Source organism: Budorcas taxicolor, chromosome 14 (genome assembly GCF_023091745.1).
Source record: "Budorcas taxicolor isolate Tak-1 chromosome 14, Takin1.1, whole genome shotgun sequence".
Lineage (NCBI taxonomy): Eukaryota > Metazoa > Chordata > Mammalia > Artiodactyla > Bovidae > Budorcas > Budorcas taxicolor.
Window position 1 is genome coordinate 89,519,081 of NC_068923.1, and position 21,078 is coordinate 89,540,158.

At 40.1% G+C, this 21,078-nt stretch overlaps 1 pseudogene; it reads left to right on the forward strand.

Moving 5' to 3' along the window:
• Positions 1–1,780: 1,780 nt before the first annotated feature.
• LOC128059215 (solute carrier family 7 member 13-like) overlaps positions 1,781–21,078 on the forward strand; it is a 58,116-nt pseudogene continuing 38,818 nt past the window's right edge.

The window sequence follows — 21,078 nt, forward strand, 5'->3', positions numbered from 1 at the left end:
TAGAGATCTCTTCAAGAAAGTTAGAAGTTCCTCTTCAAGGGAACATTTCATGCAAAGATGGGCTTGATAAAGGACAGAAATGGTATGGACCTAACAGAAGCAGAAGATATTAAGAAGAGGTGGCAAGAATACACAGAAGAATTGTACAAAAAAGATCTTCACGACCCGGATAATCACGATGGTGTGATCACTCATGTAGAGCCAGACATCCTGGAAGAAAGCTCTAGTCTTTCCCAATCTGTTGTTTTCCTCTATTTCTTTGCATTGACTGCTGAGGAAGGCTTTCTTATCTCTCCTTGCTATTCTTTGGAACTCTGCATTCAAGATGGTATATCTTTCCTTTTCTCCTTTGCTTTTCACTTCTCTTCTTTTTAGATACCTCATTTAAGTACAATCATGTTATATTTGTCTCTCTGTGTGTGATTATTTCACATACTGTAATTCTATTTTAAGGTGAATGTTCTGGTCTCCTCCGCACACTTCTAGGTCCTTCTCTCCAGGACAGAAGGGGAGGCATGCTTTCATTTGGGTTGTGAACCTGCTCGTGTTTATTGAGATCTGTACAGTATTGTTACTGGACTTTCTGGTGAATCAGATGCAATCTGCCAGAAAACAGCCACTTACCCGCAACCAAAGCAAAAACCTAAACAATTTTATTTTCATTTACTGTAAAAGGATAATTTGGAAATAATTTTCTTCCAGGGCAGGGAGTGTCCTCCAAGCTTAAGAGATTTTAGAGGTGCTCAGGATGACACTTTGCATTGTGGAGTGAACATATTTAAGAGCTATTAAGGCTCAGACCTTGCTCAGATGTTAAAGACCTTTGTTCCTTCTGTCCAGGGGATCAGGCCTCCTCCTGTCTTTCCTGACCTCATCTTTCTGCACGTGACCCAGGCCACCAGAATGGTGGCTGGTTAGGGGACAGGCTTACGTTGCAGGGTGTTTCACTTCCTCACGTTGTTAATTTGTTTCTGTAAAATGAATGAAAGGTAGATACTTGGTCTCTTGAAAGCTTGATGAAAGAATGGGAGGAAGAGGGAGGAAGTGAGAGGACAGTAAGTGAGCCAGCTCCTCAGTGTTCATGGGCGGAAGTCAACAGACGCTGTCTTAAGTTGAAATATTTATGAGTAAAAGTTTCTGTATTGTTTAGAGTTGTGGAAAAAAAGAAAGAATTAGTCACTCAGCCATGTCTGACTCTTTGTGACCCCATGGACTGTAGCCCACCAGGCTCCTCTGTCCATGGGATTCTCCAGGCAAGAATACTGGAGTGGGTTGCCTTGCCCTTCTCCAAGGGATCTTCCCAACCAAGGCATTGAACCTGGGTCTCCTGCATTGCAGGTGGATTCTATACCATCTGAGCCAACACGGAAGAAGAGTGGAAGCAACCGCCAAAAAGAACCAGAACCGTAAACACTCCTAAATTGTGGTTTCCAGAGGAAAAAGCGGGGAATATGTTTGGGAAGGGGTGAAGTAGAGTAGAAAATCTTTGCTTCTTGCTGTAATACCTATCTTACCGAAATTTTTTTACATCTGAATGTATTATTTTGATGATAATTTTTTTAAAAGTCAAACTAAAACCCTTTTAAGTAATCTGACATTATTTTACCTGGATGCATCACATGTATTTTGTTAATGATTGAACACAGTCTCTATTTAACAAAGATGGAACAAGAAGGGCAGCACTCTTTTATTTCAGAGAACCCTTGAACATCATTTCTACCAATATAGGCAGGAAAAGTCATCAGCTGTCATTTATGCAGAATTTAAAAATTCAGTTACAATGGATAAAGAGAGGAAGATATAGCTCAAGAGAGTATTTGGATGTTGCTGGGCACGAGGTTTCTAATTGCTGATATGCCTGGAGCAGATGTTTTTGTGGCCCTCAAAGGGGTGTTGAAGTCCTCATGCATCAATCCAGGGCTCTCCCTGAGCATCCAGGTTGATTGGGCCCTGTGGTTCGTTATGACCCCTCTCCACTCAGCAGAGGTAGGTGTGACCTTCCCATGCAATGGAGCTCGCTGCTGTTCTCTCAAGAGGTGTTTTGGCAATATGATCTCTTTCCTGAATCTCTGGACCACCTTTCTGGGCCCAGGGCTCACTGCCAGGCAGGCTCTGCTCCTTGCCTAGTACAGCATCCAGCATTTCTATCCCAGCTGCTCTGCTCCAAAGCTGCTGAGGAAATGTCTGGCGCTGGGAATTCTGAGTTCTTGTGGTGTGAGAGAGGTGACTTGGCTTCAGATAGCCAGCATGTTGCTGAAAATGGCCATGCTCGGCCTTGTTTCCCTAAGTGCAGTAGTGTTGCTGGTAAAAGTGAGGAAGGAAAATCTAGAATTATTTCCGAACTCTTTCAATGCTGAGTTTCTAGAAGCTTCCCAGTTGACAGAAGCCATCTTTCAAGGATATTTTGCATATTCAGGTGGGGGATGCTTTATGTATCCAGCAGGTAACCAACAATACCTGGAGAAAAGCAAATCTCAACCCATGACTTGTTGCATGCAACGTGAAATGCACATCTTTTATTATATTTTGTGTCTTATTTAAATTAAGTAATTTTTTCTTCTTTATTATTTTCCAAATCAGAGCAGAAGATGCCAGCTCTGCATTTATCACCAACTCTTAATTTTTTCTGGTTATTCCAAAGTACTTATTTTCTTGAATAGCTTCTCTTTTTCAGCTTTCTTTTCTGGGACAACAGATAGGGGACTCATGTGCCAATCTAGTTTTTAATTCTATTAATGGATGAATTCGGAGAGTGTGGAAATAGTCCTCTTTCATGAAACTGTGAATCTAAGAATAATCCAATGTCAGACTATGCTTGTGTTATGGGTGGGTGTGACACATTCAGGCTTTTAAGTATTTTTTAAAAAAATAGATTCATAGATTTCCTTGATTGGTCTAAGGTCAGATTCAGTACTCTTCCCTTCCATGTTAGGATACAAGTTTTCTCTACCTTTTCAAAGTCAGCCTCTCCCCTTGACTTCCACCTGTGCGCTTTCCCTCTCACCTCCTCAACTTCAACCTTTTTATCGGTGTTTTTCTTGGACATTTAAACATGAAGCAGACTCTCTACTACCGAAAAAAGTTTTCCTTAATTTTAGGGCCCCCTGTAGTCACTGATGTGTCCATCATCTATTAACTCTCTTGCCAGCAGGCGTTTTTTGAAACACTGACGATTTTCAAAGCGCTGTGTTAGTGCCTTAAGATGAGTAAGATGCATTCTTTCCACCAAAGAGGTTTGCAGCGGTAGAAGAGGCTCTCCCTAGGTTGTGGCCTGACTTCTGCCACTTCCTAACTGTGGCAAGTGTCTTTAACTCTCTGCGCTTCACCCTCCTTCACCTGAAAAATAGGCAGTATCACTTAAAGTCACCATAATTCTGTGATTTATGAATAAGTAATAATATGATAGTATGTAATAACTGGCTGTAAGGGAACAGTACAATCACAATGGAAATTCAGTGGAAGATAAAACCACCTTCTGCTGTCTCATCAAGAGGAAAAGGTAGCAATTTTAATGGAACCCCCCGAAAAATTCCAGCAGTAGAGAAATCTGAGTGAAGCTGTGGAGACCAGAAGTGTGCAGATGTGTGTAAGACATGGCACACAATCTTAAATAACTGCCAAATTGTTTCCACTTCACCAGCTTGCTAATCAATAGAGTTGTTAGGTCATGCACCGAGAGTGAAGTAGAGCAAGATGGCATAGGATTGGAGACGGATGACGGAGAATGTCAACTTTTAGGAGGTGGATGGAGAAAGAGGATTTGATAAAGAAGCCAGAGGAAGTCTAGAGAAAGAAAATCACCAAGTTTCCAAAGGAGAGAGTAATCCACATGGTGAAATGCCTCAGAAGTTGAAGAGTGTGAGAAGTGATCAAAAGCGATTTTACTAACCAAGAGTTCATTGGTGAGTTTTGAGCATGAGAGGAAAGTCACTCAGCATTGAATTTAAAATTGAGATATTGAGAAAACAAAACTATGAGGGATCAGTGTTTCATAATTAAATGGGCCACTGCCATTTGAGAGGATAATGAGCAAAACTTTCTTTTCCTCTCTCTCTCTCTCTCACACATTGTCTCTTTCTCTTTTAAGAACAGAAATCTTTGGCTTCTATTTGTGCCAATTCCATCTGTTTCTTTGCCAATGGTGTTTCATTGCTAGATGACTCTGCTGTAAACAAATTAACAAAATTTGCTAACCTATCAACTATGACAGAACTCTTCAAAACTGGCAAGCAGTAAACAAACACTGGAGGAATTTGGGTATATGCTGGGATTGTTAATTTACTTAATAACTTTTAAGCATTACTAAATTCTAACTAACTTTTACCAGTAAAATGGTAATTTGTAAGCAGCTGACTTTGACTACTGTGGGAACATTCATCCAAAACCAAGGATATTCACCACTTGTATAGCTATTATATTATATATTTTATTGTATTATATTCCTTATCTCCAATGTAACAATCTAATACATAATGAGAAAGAGCAAAAGGCCCAAAGGAAAGAATAGGTAATCTTAAAAGTTGCCCTTTTGCTTGCTCAAAAGCTTTAACTAATAACCGTAGTCATTAATAACTTATTAAGTGCTAGGGATTTGATTGGAATTTTATTGTCTCTGTATTTTCCAATTACCCCCAATATACAGGTAGGGAAATTGAAAGCTTGATAGTCACTAAATCATCCAGAAGCCCATAGGAGAGAGTGGGTGAGGCAGCACCTGAATGAGAGCTTTTTAAGTCTTTACTCTTCAGTTCTCAATCAGCCCAGGGACAGTACATGCAACCCCTGGGTGGATGTAGATGGAAGGCATTTGATATCTGTCAAAGGACAAATATTTATTAGTCAGAGGTATTTGGCTTTAAGTAACACAAACTCACACACATTAGCTTAAACAAGCAGAAGGAAACGGGCTGAAAGAACAATGCTGTATTTCAAGGAAGACCTGAGCAACCTGTCTTCAGGAACAATAGAAATCAAGGAAGCTCTAGGACTTAAAAATTAAAGTTATCAGTTGCCTATTATGCAAACACTGAGTGCTTTTTTCCTGGTTCTCTCAGCTTTGTTGACATATGGTTCAAATCTTTGCAAGAAATCTGTGTACTGGCAATGATAGACTTCCAGTGAGTCAGAGGTCTGTGTGTGATGCTGTTACCCATTACCAGGGCCCAGGATCACACAGTATACACGTAGCTATAATGTTAATTCTCTGTGTCAGGGAGAGTTCTCAGAAAATGGTAAGACTGGGGAAAACGGTGTCATGAATGGGACAATATTTAGAATAAGACTATCCTAGGAAATCATTATGTGTATAAATGCTAAATCATGATCTCTTCTGCACTGAATATTGGCATTAAGGAAAGGTGAGGACCCACAGGGAAAGAGAACTTCTGACTGACTCTTTTACTGTTTTCACAGATGCTGTGAGAATGTATGCTGCTGCTGCTGCTGCTGCTAAGTCACTTTAGTCATGTCTGACACTGTGTGACCCCACACATGGTATAACAGGACAATTTTGTTGGCCTAAGAGTTTTGATAGGCAGAGTGCCTGACGAGCTATGAATGGAGGTTCGTGACATTGTACAGGAAGCTGTAACCAAAACCATCCCCAAGAAGAAGAAATTCAAGAAGGCAAAACGGCTGTCTGAGGAGGCCTTACAAATAGCTGAGAAAAGAAGAGAAGCAAGAGGCAACAGAGAAAAGGAAAGGTATACCCATGTGAATGCAGAGTTTCAAAGAATAGCAAGGAGAGATAAGAAAGCCTTCCTCAGTGATCAATGCAAAGAAATAGAGGAAAACAATAGAATGGGAAAGACTAGAGATCTCTTCAAGAAAATTAGAGATACAAAAGGAACTCATGTATATGAAATGGGCTCAATAAAGGACAGAAATGGTAAAGAGCTAACAGAAGCAGAAGAGATCAAGAAGAGGTGGCAAGAACACACAGAAGAACTGTACAAAAAAGATCTTAATGACCCAGATAACTGTGATGGTGTGGTCACTCACCTGGAGCCAGATATCCTGGGGTGTGAAGTCAAGTGGGGCTTAGGAAGCATCACTACGAACAAAGCTAGCAGAGGTGATGAAATTTCAGTTGAGCTATTTCAAATCCTAAAAGAGGATGCTGTTAAAGTGCTGCACTCAATATACCAGCAAATTTGGAAAACTCAGCAGTGGCCACAGGACTGGAAAAGGTCAGTTTTCATTCCAATTCCAAAGAAGGGCAATGCCAAAGAATGTTCAAACTACCACACAATTGCATCATTTCACATGCTAGCAAGGTAATGCTCAAAGTAGGTTCACTCTGAGGTAGGTTTCAACAGTAGGTGAACTGAGAACTTCCAGATGTACAACCTGGATTTAGAAAAAGCAGAAGACTCATCCATTGGATCAGAGAAAAAGCAAAAGAATTCCAGGAAAAAAAAACCTACTTTTGCTTCATTGACTATGCTAAAGTCTTTGACTGTGTGGATCACAACAAACTGTGGAAAATTCTTAAAGAGATGGGAATACCAGATCACTCTACCTGTCTCCTGAGACACCTGTATGCAGTTTAAGAAGCAACAGTTAGAACTGGACATGGAACAATGGACTGGTCCAAAATTGGAAAAGGAGTACATCAAAGCTCTTTATTGTCACCTTGCTTATTTAACTTATATGCAGAGTACATCATGCAAAATCCTGGGCCAGAGGAAGCACAAGCTGGAATCAAGACTGCCAGAAGCATCAGTAACCTCAGATATGCGCATGGTACCACCCTAATGGCAGAAAGCAAAGAGGAACTAAAGAGCCTATTGGTGAAGGAGAAAGAGGAGAGTGAAAGCTGGCTTTTTAAAAACTCAGCCTTTGGAAAACTAAGATCATATCATCATGGCAAATAGAGAAAAAATTGAAACAGTGACAGGCTTTATTTTCTTGGGCTCCAAAATCACTGCAGATGGTGACTGCAGACATGAAATTAAGAGATGCTTGCTCCTTGGAAGAAAAGCTATGACAAACCTAGACAGGGTTTTAAAAGGTAGAGACATCACTTTGCTGACAACGGTCTGTCTAGTCAAAGCTATAGTTTTTCCAGTTGTCATGGATGGATGTGGTGAGAGTTGAACCATAAAGAAGCCTGAGGGCTGAATAACTGATTCCTTTGAATGTGGAGCTGGAGGAGACTCTTGAGAGTCCCTTGGACTGCAAGGAGATCAACCCAGTCAATCCTAAAGGAAATCAACCCTGAATATTCATTGGAAGGACTGATGCTGAAGCTGAAACTCCAATACTTTGGCCACCTGATGTGAAGAGCTGACTCATTAGAAGAGACTCTGATGCTGGGAAAGATTGAGGGCAGGAAGAGAATTAGGCAACAGAGAATGAGACTCAATGGGCATGAGTTTGAGCAAACTCCAGAGATTGTGAAGGACAGGGAAACCTGGGGTACTGCAGTCCATGGAGTCTCAGAGTTAGACATGACTGAGTGACTGAACAACAAGGAGAATGTTAGCTCCTATTTTCCCAGAAGAAACTATAATTGCTGAAGGAAGGGTTAATGTCAATTAGGCAACCAGAAAAGGCCATGAGAGAATGGGCTGAGGGCAACAGGCAGCACATTTTTGAGGAACTGAAAGAAAGCTGGTGTGCCTGTGACTCAAATAGCAAAAGGGACCATCAAATTATCATATAATATATTTTCACAGCCCTTTCTCTTTTATATGGACCCTTATCATCAGTCACTATTTTAACTTTTCTTTATGTGATTATTGAGTTAAGCATAGCTCCTCTTCCCATAATCTTAAGGTAATGAACATATGTCTTAAAATGAGTAACAGATTAAAGGAATAAAAGGAAATTTGGGAAAAAATGAGGAACAGGAAACAGGAGAGTTTGTGCTTCCTGTTTGCTTTTGCTTACCATTGTACTCCCAGGACTCAAACTCAGCACCCAGTACCCAACAGAGAAGCCTGAAGACATAGGTGGGCTCTGAATCCACAGGGTCGTGTGGGCTCAGCTTCCATTTTCATTCTTGGGCCTTTAATTCAGAAGTTTTACCATATATGGGGGAAATGTCTTCATTCCCCCCGCTTTGTTCACTTAGCAGCAAGCTCTGAAGGGAGCGGGTGTGTGTAGCAGTTACTATTGTGGGTGTTGGTGCATATTAATGTGTGTGTGTGTGTGTGTGTGATAGTGGCCAGGGTGAATAGGAAGAATGCAGCCCAACCCTTGATACATGGAACAATTTTAAAGATAAATTTAAGACATAAGATTTACCCATTGTGATTTTGTTCTTTTACGTCTTTCAGGGGAGCTCAAGAAACCCAGAAAAACAATTCTAAAGAACATATTTCCTGCATTCCCTCTGGTAACTCTTGTTTATTTACTGGTTAACATTTCCTACCTGACTGTTCTGACACCCAAGGAAATTCTCTCTTCAGGTTTGTACATAAATTGCTAAGACAATAAATAATAATAAAGACAGCATATGTAAGTATCCCTTTACCAGCTGGAACTGTTGGTTGCTTTTCACTATTTTATAGAGAATCTATTGTAATCTTTGAAGATGACAGAGGGGACAGAGTATGGTTTGGTTAAGAAAAGAGTTTCACATTTAAGCATGGCGATATGTTTTTTTGCTAATATGAAAGTGTACATAATGCTTGCATACGACGCAGATTCAAGATCAGCATTCCTTTCATGATCTCATCTCACCAGAGTGATGCTGGGTGATCAGAGCTTCTATCTACTAAAACTCTGACAATGTGAGTTTTCCAAATATTCTCCTAGATGACGTAAAGAATGATAAACTTGAAATGTAGGACAGTAGCAATTAAAAGAATAGATGCTGATGTATATAGTTAATATGATAAATATTAATATGTAATATAATGGCATTATTTATCATAAATAACTCTAAAATATATGGTGGCAAAGGGCTCTGAACATATTGGAAATTTGACTAAAAGGTAACTATTTGAGACCCCTAATTGTAGAATAAAAAATGAAATAAGAAAATCTTAAGGAAATAAAACATATATTTAAAAGTGAGCAACAGATTCAAGGAATAAAAGGCAATTTGAGGAACAGGAAATATGAGAGACTAGCAATTTCCTCAAACCAGCGTTAGCCTTTGAGTAATCACCTTCTGTGATAAGCTATCAGCCAGTACCTTGGGGACTAATCTCTTCTGAGTAGTTATTACTGCTTTGGTAAATCCTTGGGGCACTGAGAATTAACCTGGGGGAGGTTTAATATAAAAGTCGTAACACGCTCTGCCTGAGGTCTTGAGCTCCTGCCACGTAGGAAGTTGCCATTGCATGATATCAGTGTTGATTCACAGTGGTCTAGCTGTCTTTGGGAGCTGTATGCTAGAAATAATCAACATTCTGAGAATTTGCAAGAACAACCTGACTGCTAAATTGGATAAAAGCAAGTAGTGTGTTAGTTTCTCAGTCATGTCCGACTCTTTGCAACACCATGGACCGTAGCCTGCCAGGCTCCTCTGTCCATGGACTTCTCCAGGCAAGAATGCTGGAGTGGGTTGCCATTCCTTTCTCCAGGGGATCTTCCCCACCCAGGGGTCAAATCCTTGTCTCTTGCATTGCAGGTGGATTCTTTACCATCTGAGCCACCAGGAAAGCCCTCTACTTTGATTATGTAGAAAATAAATTAACAAAGCTAGCTATAGATGTGGTGAGGGCTGTTGGTCAGCTGGCTAGCTGTAATGGTTCACTGAAGCTGACATCTGTTATGGCCAGTCATGAAGACTGTGAAAAATAATGAATATCTCTTCTCAGCTGTCATAATAGTTGCAACATTTTTGTGGGTGGTATAGTAATTTTGGTATATGTGGAAGACTCATGAAGTATTTTGACATATTCTTTTATACATATCCTCAGATCTTGTTTAAATTCTGAAATAATATTTTATTGCAAATACCTATTTTTATTGTATTATGAACTTAAATTAAGAAAAAAATCAGAGCTATACATGAAAACTGTATGTATAGGGACAACCATCATAACATTATCTAAGAGAGCAAAAAATTACAGATCACCAAAATATTCAATAAATTTGAAACAGATAAATAATTTCCAGCAAGTCATATAATAGACCACCCTGAGCTTTCCCAAAGATCGTGTTTTTGAAGAATGCTTAAAGTAAAAAGACAATAATGAGAGAATTTCATTGTATCTACCATTAGCACCACCTGAGGGCTTCCCAAGCGCGCTAATGGTAGAGAACATGCCTGCCAAAGCAGGAGCTTTAAGAGAGGTGCTTTCGAACCCCGAGTTGGGAAGATCCCCTGGAGGAGGGCATGGCAACCCACTCCAGTATTCTTGCCTGAAGAATCCTGTGGACAGAGGAGCCTGGCGGGCTGCAGTCCCTGGGGTCACAAAGAGTTGGACACGACTGAAGCGATTTAGCAATGAGAGAAAAGGCAGGATCTATATTACAATATATAACAGAAAGTAAATAGTTAATACTGATCTACAGGTGGTTTTTGTTTATTCCTTACTTAAGTTTCTGTCAAGTCTGACATCATGGGGTCTGTTCAGCAGAGGTTCCTTTGTTTACTTACAAAGCTACTGCTTCATTCCAGTATCTTCCACAGTGAGGGTCAGATTTAACAGGTGGGAAATAAGAACAGGCAAGTGCTCCTGTGGGGTCACAAGTTACAGCATCTGCTATTCTGAAACATCAGCTTAACGTGATCACCAACAGAGTCCATCTTTTCATCTTCACTTAAATTTAAACTGACTTTCAGTCTGGATGAAGAAGAGTTTCACGGGAGCACCCTTTAGTTGCAAAAGGAAAGAGGCAACAACTTGACCGCATAAGGATACTACTGGAGAAAGCTGGCCTGATGCTGTAATTACCAGAATAGTAAAATAGTCTTGGTAGGCTCAGCACGCTAAAAGCTTTACTTGGATTATCGTATTTAGCCTTCTCGGTAATACAGAAGGCAGATACTACTGTTATCTCCATTTTACAGAAAAGGAAACAGGTTTCTACAAGTTGAGTCACCTGCCCAAAGTCACACAGCATGAAGTGGAAACAAGCTTCAAATCTGGGCAGTTTCTTTGGGATGTTTGTCTCTCACTAAGTACAAAATATAAGAATGAACACTCAGAGGAAGCAGCATTTTAATCACCATCAACTTTGGCTGACTTGCAACCAGCCTTTCTTTTCAGTTCTTGCTTCTGCTTCCATCTAATAATGTAATGCAAGTCGCTCAGTGGTGTCGACTCTTTGCGACCCCAGGGACTATACAGTCCATGGAATTCTCCGGGAAAGAATACTGGAGTGGGAGCCCTTCCCTTCTTCAGGGCATCTTCCCAACCCACGGATCGAACCCAGGTCTCCCACATTGCAGGCAGATTCTGGACCAGCTGACCCACCAGGGAAGCCCACCTAGCTATCCCCTATTTGTATCAGTTATTGAGTAGCCACTAGGATTTGAGTATCTAGCTAGGTATGCTGGGTGTAGAAAGGAGTAAGACTTGGCTTCCGCAATCATGCAGAGTTTAGTCTACCTGGACAGTCAGGTACGCCAAAACCACAGTAAGATCCCTGCCACGTGGGGGCCTCCAGAGTACACAGGAAAGACAATCTTCTTTCTTTTAACCGCTGATCCTCAGTGTTTTCAGACCTAAAATGGGAATAAATAGCGCTCACCTCCTAAGAATGTGGGATGTATTAAATGAGCTAAGGCATGCAGACAGCACAAAGCCGCAGCGATAGTTATTATTGCTTATTTATTATTTGATATTCATTTGCATCAAAATGGAAGGCAGGGGACTTCCCTGGTGGTCCAAGGGCTAAGCCTCTGTGCTCCCAGTGCAGGAGGCCTGGGTTAGGGAGTTAGATCCCGTATGCTGCAACCAAGACCCAGCACAGCCAAATAAATAAATAAATGTGACATTAAAAAAAATGGAAGGCAAGGGTAACCATGGCGTAAGTAGTTGGAATTTGTCTCTAATACCCACATGCATGCTCTTTTTTCCTCTCTCAGTTTTTGGATAATTGATAACAGGCTGTGAAATGATAGGTTATCTTTCTCAAGGGTATTTTACCCATTAAAAGGAGTTTTCTTAATGATTTAAGCCCCAAATGAGTGACCCTCTAGTTAAAGGGTTTCATAAATTGTAACTTGCTATGTTATACTTTGGGGCTATAGATTTGTATCTATCTCTTAAAGACATCACAAAAGTGACTGACTTTTCTCCCTAGGACTTTTCTTTATGTGAATTGCTTACATTAACTTCCTAATATTTTATGGTTTTGTTTTTAAAATCTAGCTCTTTGGTTTATATAAAACTTGTTTTTATGTATATTTGAAAGAAGTCTTCTAAATGTATCTTCTTTTTTTCTGAAATGAACAGCCAATTACCAATCTGTTTTGTTTTGATAGTTTTTAATTTTAAAATACATATGCATCTATTTCTGAATGATTTATTCTGTTCTATTAATCTATTCTGTATTAGTATGCAGTTTCTTAAAAATAGCAATGTTTTAGTTACCCTATTGGGTTGAATATTGTCTCCCAAAGTTCATGTCCTTACCTGAACCTCAGAATGTGAATCTATTTGGAAACCATGCTTTTACAGATGTAGTTAGTTAAGAAGAGGTCATAGTGTGTATAGGATGGACACTTAATTCAACAAGATGATGTCTTTGAAAGCAGATGAGCAGAGCCGTGCAGAGGGAAGATGTGTGATGGGACACCGAGAATGCCGTGGACTTCTGAGGCAACGTTTGGAATAATGTATCTGCAAGGAGATCCAACTAGTCCATCCTAAAGGAAATCAGTCCTAAATATTCATTGGAAGGACTGATGATGAGCTGAAACTCCAATACTTTGGCCACCTGATGCGAAGAACTGACTCATTTGAAAAGACCCTGATTCTGGGAAAGATTGGGGGCAGGAGGAGAAGGGGACAACAGAGGATGAGATGGTTGAATGGCATCACCAACACAATGAACATGAGTTTGAGCAAACTGCTGGAGTTGGTGATGGACAGGGAAGCCTGGCGTGCTGCAGTCCATGGGGTCACAAAGAGTCAGACACGACTGAGCGACTGAACTGAACTGATCTGCAAGTTGGGGAAAAGGCCAAGAGTGGCCAGAAACTTGACCCTTCAGAGAAGGCAAGTGGACTTCCCACAGAACTGTGGGAGAGGAAATTTCGGTTTTTTTCACGTCACCCAGTTTCTGGTACTCTGTGGCAGCCCTAGGGAACATACATAGTTTTTAATTCTCTTAAAAGAAAAGTCCTATTTGGTTATCTGGTAGTGTATGTTAATTTTCCTCGTCTTGTAAAAAATGAGTATTAGTTATTACTGCCTTTTCATACACCATGGCAAATTCTATTTGAATTTTTGTTTTCATTACTTGGTTGTATTGGTTATTTCCGGAAGAACTCACATTTTCCAATACTGAGTCTGTCTTTTCAAGATGATTATCTTGCTATTTATTAGGTTATCTTTATGTCTTCAAAGAAGTTTTATAATTTTCTTTACAAAGATCTTGCAAATTTTTGTTCATTCCTATGTATTCCATATTTTCTTTCTTTTTTGACAGCAATTATGTTTGAGATACTTTAATCCCTCATTATTTTTTTCCAACTGGTGATTGTTGGTATTTAGGAAAGCCATTTTTATTGTGGATGATCTTGTATTTGGCTACTTAACTGAACTCTCACTATTCCAATAATTTTTTAGAAGACTATTTCTCATTTGCTAGGAAGATAATTGTCATCTTCAGAAAAGGAATTTTGTTTCTTCCACTTTTAGTTTTTAGATATCACTTATATGTTTTGCCTTGTGGTGATGACCAACACCTCCAGAACAAGGTTGAAAACTGTAATGATATTTGCATCCTTGCTCTGATCTTAACTTCAGTGGAAATAATTTTTATGTTTTACAATTAAAAATAACTAATGCAAGTTTATACATATATGCAGTCACTTAGGTATTTATAGGAAAATTCTTATTCTAGCATATTTTCCTTTTCTTTCCTTACAGTGATAAGCTTTTGTTTAGTTGAGTAAAAATAAATATGAATTCCCCGCCCACCCCCCAAAAAGTAAAAGAGAGACATGAGGCTTTCATGAACCCTGAAGAGTAGATGTATATTTCTACATTGCACCATCTTTCCATCTCAAGCATTCCCATCATCACTGCAGACTCATCAAAAGAGGTGATGGTTCCAGTGACTTTCCCTGTGGTTATCTGTTCACTCTGGACGGTAAGACAGCTCTACATATGGTCCTCTGCACTTTTCTAAAACAGTTTCTAACGTGATTTACCTGAGATTTCCTTTGTCAATGTTTTGGGGAATTCTCTTTACCTCCACCTGTTTCTTTTGTCCCATGTATTTCTCTTTTTCAGTTGATTCTTTGTTTTGGAAGGGCATGTTATTTTGTAACTTCATGTAAAAGGTAATGGGAGAAAATTTTCATGAGATATTGCAAGTATGTAAGTGTCTTTTATTTTCTTCTTTGAGTGATAGCTTGCAAGTAATAGAAGTCTTTGGAAATAATTTTGCTTCAGAATTTTGAGGTATTTCTCTGTTGAATTATAAATTCCAATATTGCTGTTGACATTTCAAAATCATTCTAATTTTTAAAATTTCTTGTTTAATTGTTCTGGTTAGACATTCTAGTATATTCTAATTCCGAATCCTATATATATGGCCAAAGCCCTGTTCCCCACCCCCACCCCCCACAACCTGAAAAAATGTAGGTACGTTTTTGGTCTTCAGTATTTTAAAAAATTTAATGGTAATGGATTTTTATGTGTCTTTATTTTCACCTACTGTGTTAGACCTTCATGAGCCTTTTCAAAATGGAAAATATTTTGGTTTGGAGAAATTTTCTTGGATCGTTTCATTGATAAATGCCTCCTCTCTCTTTCTGTTGGTTTTTCTGGAATTTTTGTGTGAACCTCTTGAACTTGTCTTTTGATTTTCTTATCTCTCATTTCCTATTTTTAACCTCTATTTGTTTGCTTGTTGTTACTTTTTTGTTGCCGTTTGTTGTTCAGCTGAGTCCAACTCTTTGCAACCCCACGGACTGCAGCACGCTGGGCTTTCCTGTCCTTCACCATCTCCCGGAGCTTGCTCAAACTCATGTCCATCAAGTCGGGGATGCCATCCAACCATCTCATCCTCTGTTGTCCGCTTCTCCTTCTGCCTTCAATCTTTTCCAGCACCAGGGCCTTAATGACTTGGCTCTTCGCATCAGGTGGCCAAAGTATTGGAGCTTCAGCTTCAGTATCAGTCCTTCAAATGAATATTCAGGACTGATTTCCTTTAGGATTGACTGGTTTGATCTTGCTGTCCAAGGGACTCTCAAGAGTCTTCTCGTACTCCACAGGTCAAAAGCATCAATTCCTCAGCGCTCAGTATTCTTTATGGCCCAATTCTCACGTCCATACATGACCACTGGAAAACCAGTAGTTTTCAGATGTTTTGTGAGCCTTAACTGTCTGCTCATAATTAATAATAATGGGCGAAAAAGTTGATTGGAAACTCCAAATGTATACATATAGCTTACATGCTATACATATGGTGATCTGAGTGAACCAACTGTTAAGGCATTGTCAAGGTCAGAATCTGTACATCTTTCATCTTGGGTAGTCAGGTTCCCCAGAGGAGTCTTCTAATCTTCTTAAAGGCAGGACTCTGACTTTCAGGTACTGGGAGCTGAGCTGGGGAATGGGACTAGAGAGCACAGTCTCTGCAGTTAGTAATCAATGAATACAAACTCATCTCATTTTCACAGAGTACCTAGAACTTCAACCGTGCTGATATCTCCCATCAATAAATCTGCAGTCATTTGCTATGGTAGCACAGGAGCCGTTGCCTAGGGATTAAGACTAGCACTGAATTCTAGATCATTTCCACATAATCTTCTTTATTTAAGTGATGTAACTGCCCCAGTCCCAGTCAGACCTAATTCCATTAACTTACATGATGTTTTTGAGCATTCTGCAGAGTAAATCACCTTGTTTCTCAGCTTCTCCTGCTTTAAAGACCCACATTTGTAATGCATCTTTAATGCATTTGCTTTCCAATTTACAATATTTTGGAATATTTTTCTCATAAAACAAAAACCAAACCTTTTTTCTTTTCCCCCTTCCTCATGGGGTTATTTATTTGAAAACTTCTTCATTCTGGTTTTAATGGGATTACATAAGAGTGAAGGTACAGCGTTTTGGGCAGAATAGTGGAGTGGGTAGCCTTGCCTTTCTCGAGGGGATCTTCCCAACCCAGGGATCAAACCCAGCCTCCCCCATTGCAGGGGGATTTTTTTTTTTTTTTTTACCATCTGAGCCATCAGGGAAGCCCCCAAATGCTGAAGCGGGTAGCCTATCCCTTCTCCAGGGGATCTTCCCCACTCAGGAGTGGAACCAGAGTCTCCTGCGTTGTATTGTAAAACATGTTTCATGGCTTAACATATTTGTTGTGTATAGCTGAATTTAAGAGGCTTCCCTGGTGGTTCAGATGGTAAAGAATCTGCCTGCAATGTAGGAGACCCAGGTTTGAGCCCTGGGTTGGGAAGATCCTCTGGAAAAGGAAATGGCTACCTAGTTCAATATTCTTGGGGCTTCCCTGATAGTTCAGATAGTAAAGAATCTGACTGAAATGCAGGAGATCCAGATTCCATCCCTGGCTCAGGAAGATCCCCTGGAGAAGGGAATGGCAACCCCCTCCAGTATTCTTGCCAGGAGAATCCCATGGATGGAGGAACCTGGTTGGGCTACTGTCCATGGGGTCTCAAAGAGTCAGACATGACTGAGCAGCTAACACAAACACACATGCACACACAGAAGAGTAGCTTAAATAGGGGCTTTCCAGGTGGCTCAGTGGCAAAGAACCTGCTTGCCAATGTAGGAGATGCAGGAAATGGATTTGATCCCTGGGTTGGGAAGATCCCCTGGGGAAGGAAATGGCAACTCACTCTGGTATTCTTGCCTGGAGAATCCCAGGGACAGAGGAGCCATGGGGTTGCAAAGAGTTGGACATGACTGAGCATGCACTCACGGCTTAAACAGATGTTTCTTCAGTCTGACATTTTAAACCTAAGACTTTTTTTTTAATGTGTTGCAAAGATGTTTTTTAAAACAGGTAATATGTCCATCAAGAAATCTGAGTTGATCAGAGTCATTATTCTGAATAAATTTTAAAGGAAAGGTGTTGAAAGACATTTGACTTAAAGATCTTTGTCTCAGTGATATAAATCGTTTTAAAACAAGAATGTGACTAGTCTACATTGTCTTGTTTCGTGGCATAGTGCAATATTTTCTTCCTTGTAGTGGCTGGCCCCATTCTCAGGCTAAATTTGGTGTTCGCACGTTTACATATGGCCCACAAGGCACAGCTCTACCAGGATGTCCTGTAGTCTCACCACGCTTCAGTTCCACATGCTTAGGTTAATGGTGCATTCAAAATTTCTATCTCAGTTAAAATCTTATGGAGGATGATGTGTCTAATGGCAAGTTAGAAAATTCCTTATTACCTGGGATCTTTGAGCATTTTAATATATAAGGGAGATCTTACAGGTTGTCCCTTTTTCCCTTCCCTTACCTGATTTTATTCAGGTAAAAAGCAAAATTACACTCATCTTCAAGGGGATGAATCACAATGGATCTTGGCTAACCCCTGTAATCTCATACTCCTGGCCTGTGATTTGTTTAGGAGTGGGTGTGAGACCAGCTTTTGCCAACAAAATGTAAGAGAGAGTCCAGTGCAGGGCTTATGAGACATATTGCTCTCTCTGATAAAAAAGAGAAGCCAGAACAATCTCTCTGTCCTTTCCTTTCTTGGATTTTATCATGTAAAGGTGGGATGCTTGAAGCTGTGCTGACCATCTTGTAACCCTGATATGCAAGTCAAGAGAACACGGAGAAATGGAACACTCATCTTGTGAAGCTGGAAATATAACCAGCCCTAGAACTGCTTCCCTCCAGACTTCTTTATATGACTTAATTTAATACACTTAGGATTTAAGATACTTTTATCTAGTCTGCTGCTGCTGCTAAGTCGCTTCAGTCATGTCCGACTCTGTGCTACCCCACAGACGGCAGCCCACCAGGCTCCCCCGTCCCAGGGATTCTCCAGGCAAGAACGCTGGAGTGGGTTGCCATTTCCTTCTCCAATGCATGAAAGTCAAAAGTGAAAGTGAAGTCGCTCAGTCGTGTCTGATTCCTAGCAACCCTATGGACTGCAGCCCACCAGGCTCCTCCATCCATCCAGTCTACTTTAAACCAAAAGTATTTTAACTGGAAAAATGGTAAAATGCGAGGTGTTTGGTGGTCATTAAGTGATGAGATGGTAATCAATATCTTTAAACCTGTTTTATCATTTACAAATTGGAGTTAACACTCACCACTTAGGGATTTATGAGAATTAAATGAGGTAATTTAAATTTAAAATGAGGGGGTGTGTGGGAAGCATGTCACCAGGAAAAGGATACATGTCTACATACAGCTGATTCATTTGTTGTACAATAGAAATTAACACAACATTGTAAGGCAATTATACTCCATAAGAAATAATAATGGCATTTTATAAAGTAAAATAAGGTGCTTTTCTCAGTGTCTGGTAGCTGGTAATCTCTAAATAAATAACAGTAAACCTTATCTTAAATTAATTAAGACATCTAGCTTCTTTCATTTTAATAATTGTCAATAACACTCATTTTTTGGCCTAATGAGACTATATACACTTGGGAAGCAAGCCCAAACTTATGTGTATCTTTTCATGTCCAGTATGAGGCACAGGATAAATGTTCCATAAAATTTATGAAACATAATGAACATAGTAGGCATGCAATGCCTTTTTATTAAGTTAATGAATAAAAGGGTGAGTGAGTGAATTAGCATGAATTGTCTGCAGTGTCTATTGATTACCCTAAATTGTTAGAAGGAAAGGTGACATAGTATCCAAGTAAGTTCTGTGAAAAATTTGGCTGAGTGCCTCGAGAGAAGGTGGGATGGGACGGCAACGTGAGCTCTATACTGAATGTGTGCCGTGTCCCTTACGATAAAGCGGTCCACCGCATCCTGGGGAAGTATCCTGGAGCTTTGCAAGCGAAATCTCTTTGAACTGTGTTAGGACAGAGCTTATCTCTTACCCTATCTGGAATTTTATCTTAGGATCTTACAGGCTTATGCAGCATTAAATTTCACTTTATAGAATACACATTTAGCATTTTGCCATAAGCAGAACTCATTAAAACAAATGGAATGTACCAGAGAGGTTTCTACAGAACAAGGTGTTCCTTGTAAAAGCCCAGGGCCTCTATAATTCTCTTCTTTTTCTGAACGGATGGTTCATTCTGGGCACCGAGCAGAGCTCCAGATCCAATGTCATCATCTGCTGGTCCCAATCTTATCACAACAGTTTGTATTTTTAAAGGAAATACATAAAACTGAAAGATAATATTCTTTTCGTTTGCTCACAGGAAACAAGCATTGTGTTTTTCACTGAAAAATTCTGGCTCACACAACCCTTGACATCACAACTTGATCTCAAAGCCCATTCTTGTTTTGGAATTTTTTGAAAGTTTGATTGCAAGTTCTGCAGAAATCATGATTTAAAAAGCAGGAGCTCAAACTGTTTTTGATGCTGGTTCCACAGGATCCAAGGTACCTCAGGTCAGTGTAAAGGAAATGACTTAAACCAATGATCAAACTTGTGTGTAATGTCCTCGAGAAAGAAGTGATTTACGAACCTAAAGGCTGAATCTGAGAGAAACGGCTCTGAAAAACCAAAGTCCTTGAAGAATTAATGGTATCGTTTCTTTGGTTACTCTTCTGGAAAGACACTGAAAGAGTCTGGGGATGGTATCCGAGGTTAAGGGGGAAAGCCACTAACGGGACAGTGCCATACGGTTTCTTCACCTTGTAGATGAGCTGAAAGACGACCCTTACTGAGTCTTCAAACCCCAGTCACTGGAAGACTCATCTTGTGGTCTGACACGGAATGTCTGTTCACAGATTTGTGAATCAGTGATGACAGAAGGGAGAGTGTGGTTGACAGGTGGAACCTGACTGCATTGAGGAAATTGTCAGCTGTGGTAAAACCAGTGAATGGAGGGCTGAAGCTCCAGTGAGAGACAGGATTCAGTGAAAAGTCTATACAGCAGGGCATGCAAAGTGTTTGGGAATGACAGTGTCACTCTCTGTCCTGAGATGGAGACTCTGTACGTTTGACACTGAGGATGGAGGTGTGCATGGCACTCCCTCATCCTCCTAAAATTGTTGCTTAAATGAAATTGTGCCTATGACAAAGACAATACTCGTCATTATGTGTGAGGCAAGAGTAGCTATCAAGCAGAGGCAATTATTTAGACTGTCTTCAGACACTGCTCTAAATCAGACAGCTATGATAGGAGCAGGCCAACCATTCTATCTCAGACATCCATGATTTACTGATTCTGAGTTTTATAGCAAGAGAGAATGGATAAAAGAATTTCTGACATGGAGAGAGAGAATCATCTCTCATTCCACAACTATCAAGACTCCTTTAAAAGCACTAGAAAATGTCCAGCAAAGTGGAAGCCAGTGCTGATCATGAGACTAAGAGTTCATTGACACACAGTGTGTCTGAGATCATACAGAAGTTACCTGGCGGCCAAGTCTATCTCAAAAACTCTCCCTTCTACTCTTCTCCTCCCCATTACAGATGGCCAACTTCCTATTGACTTCTTTCAAAATTTCCAACAAAGGCTAGAGATGGTTGGCTACTTGAGAAAAATCGAGCACCTTAAAGGATGTGGTTAAGCTACTTACTATTTTCAACATTTGAAGAGGAATATTTCAGACAGAACAGAGTAGAACAGAAAGAAAAGAAAGTCTTTTGAAGTTGCATCGAGGCGCTCAGGAAGATAAGAACCATCTGCAGAAATGGGAAGATGTAGCACATGAATTTTTTTTACTGGTATTTGAAACTCCTCATGTACAAGATTGAACTTCTTCCCAAGCAAGCCTTCTCTAGTTTTACCTCTCGGTAAGTGGCATCAATATCTTCCCAGCAATGTACACTCACAGTTAAGAGCTATGTTTGAGCCCTCCTCCTCCTCCCTCCCCAATA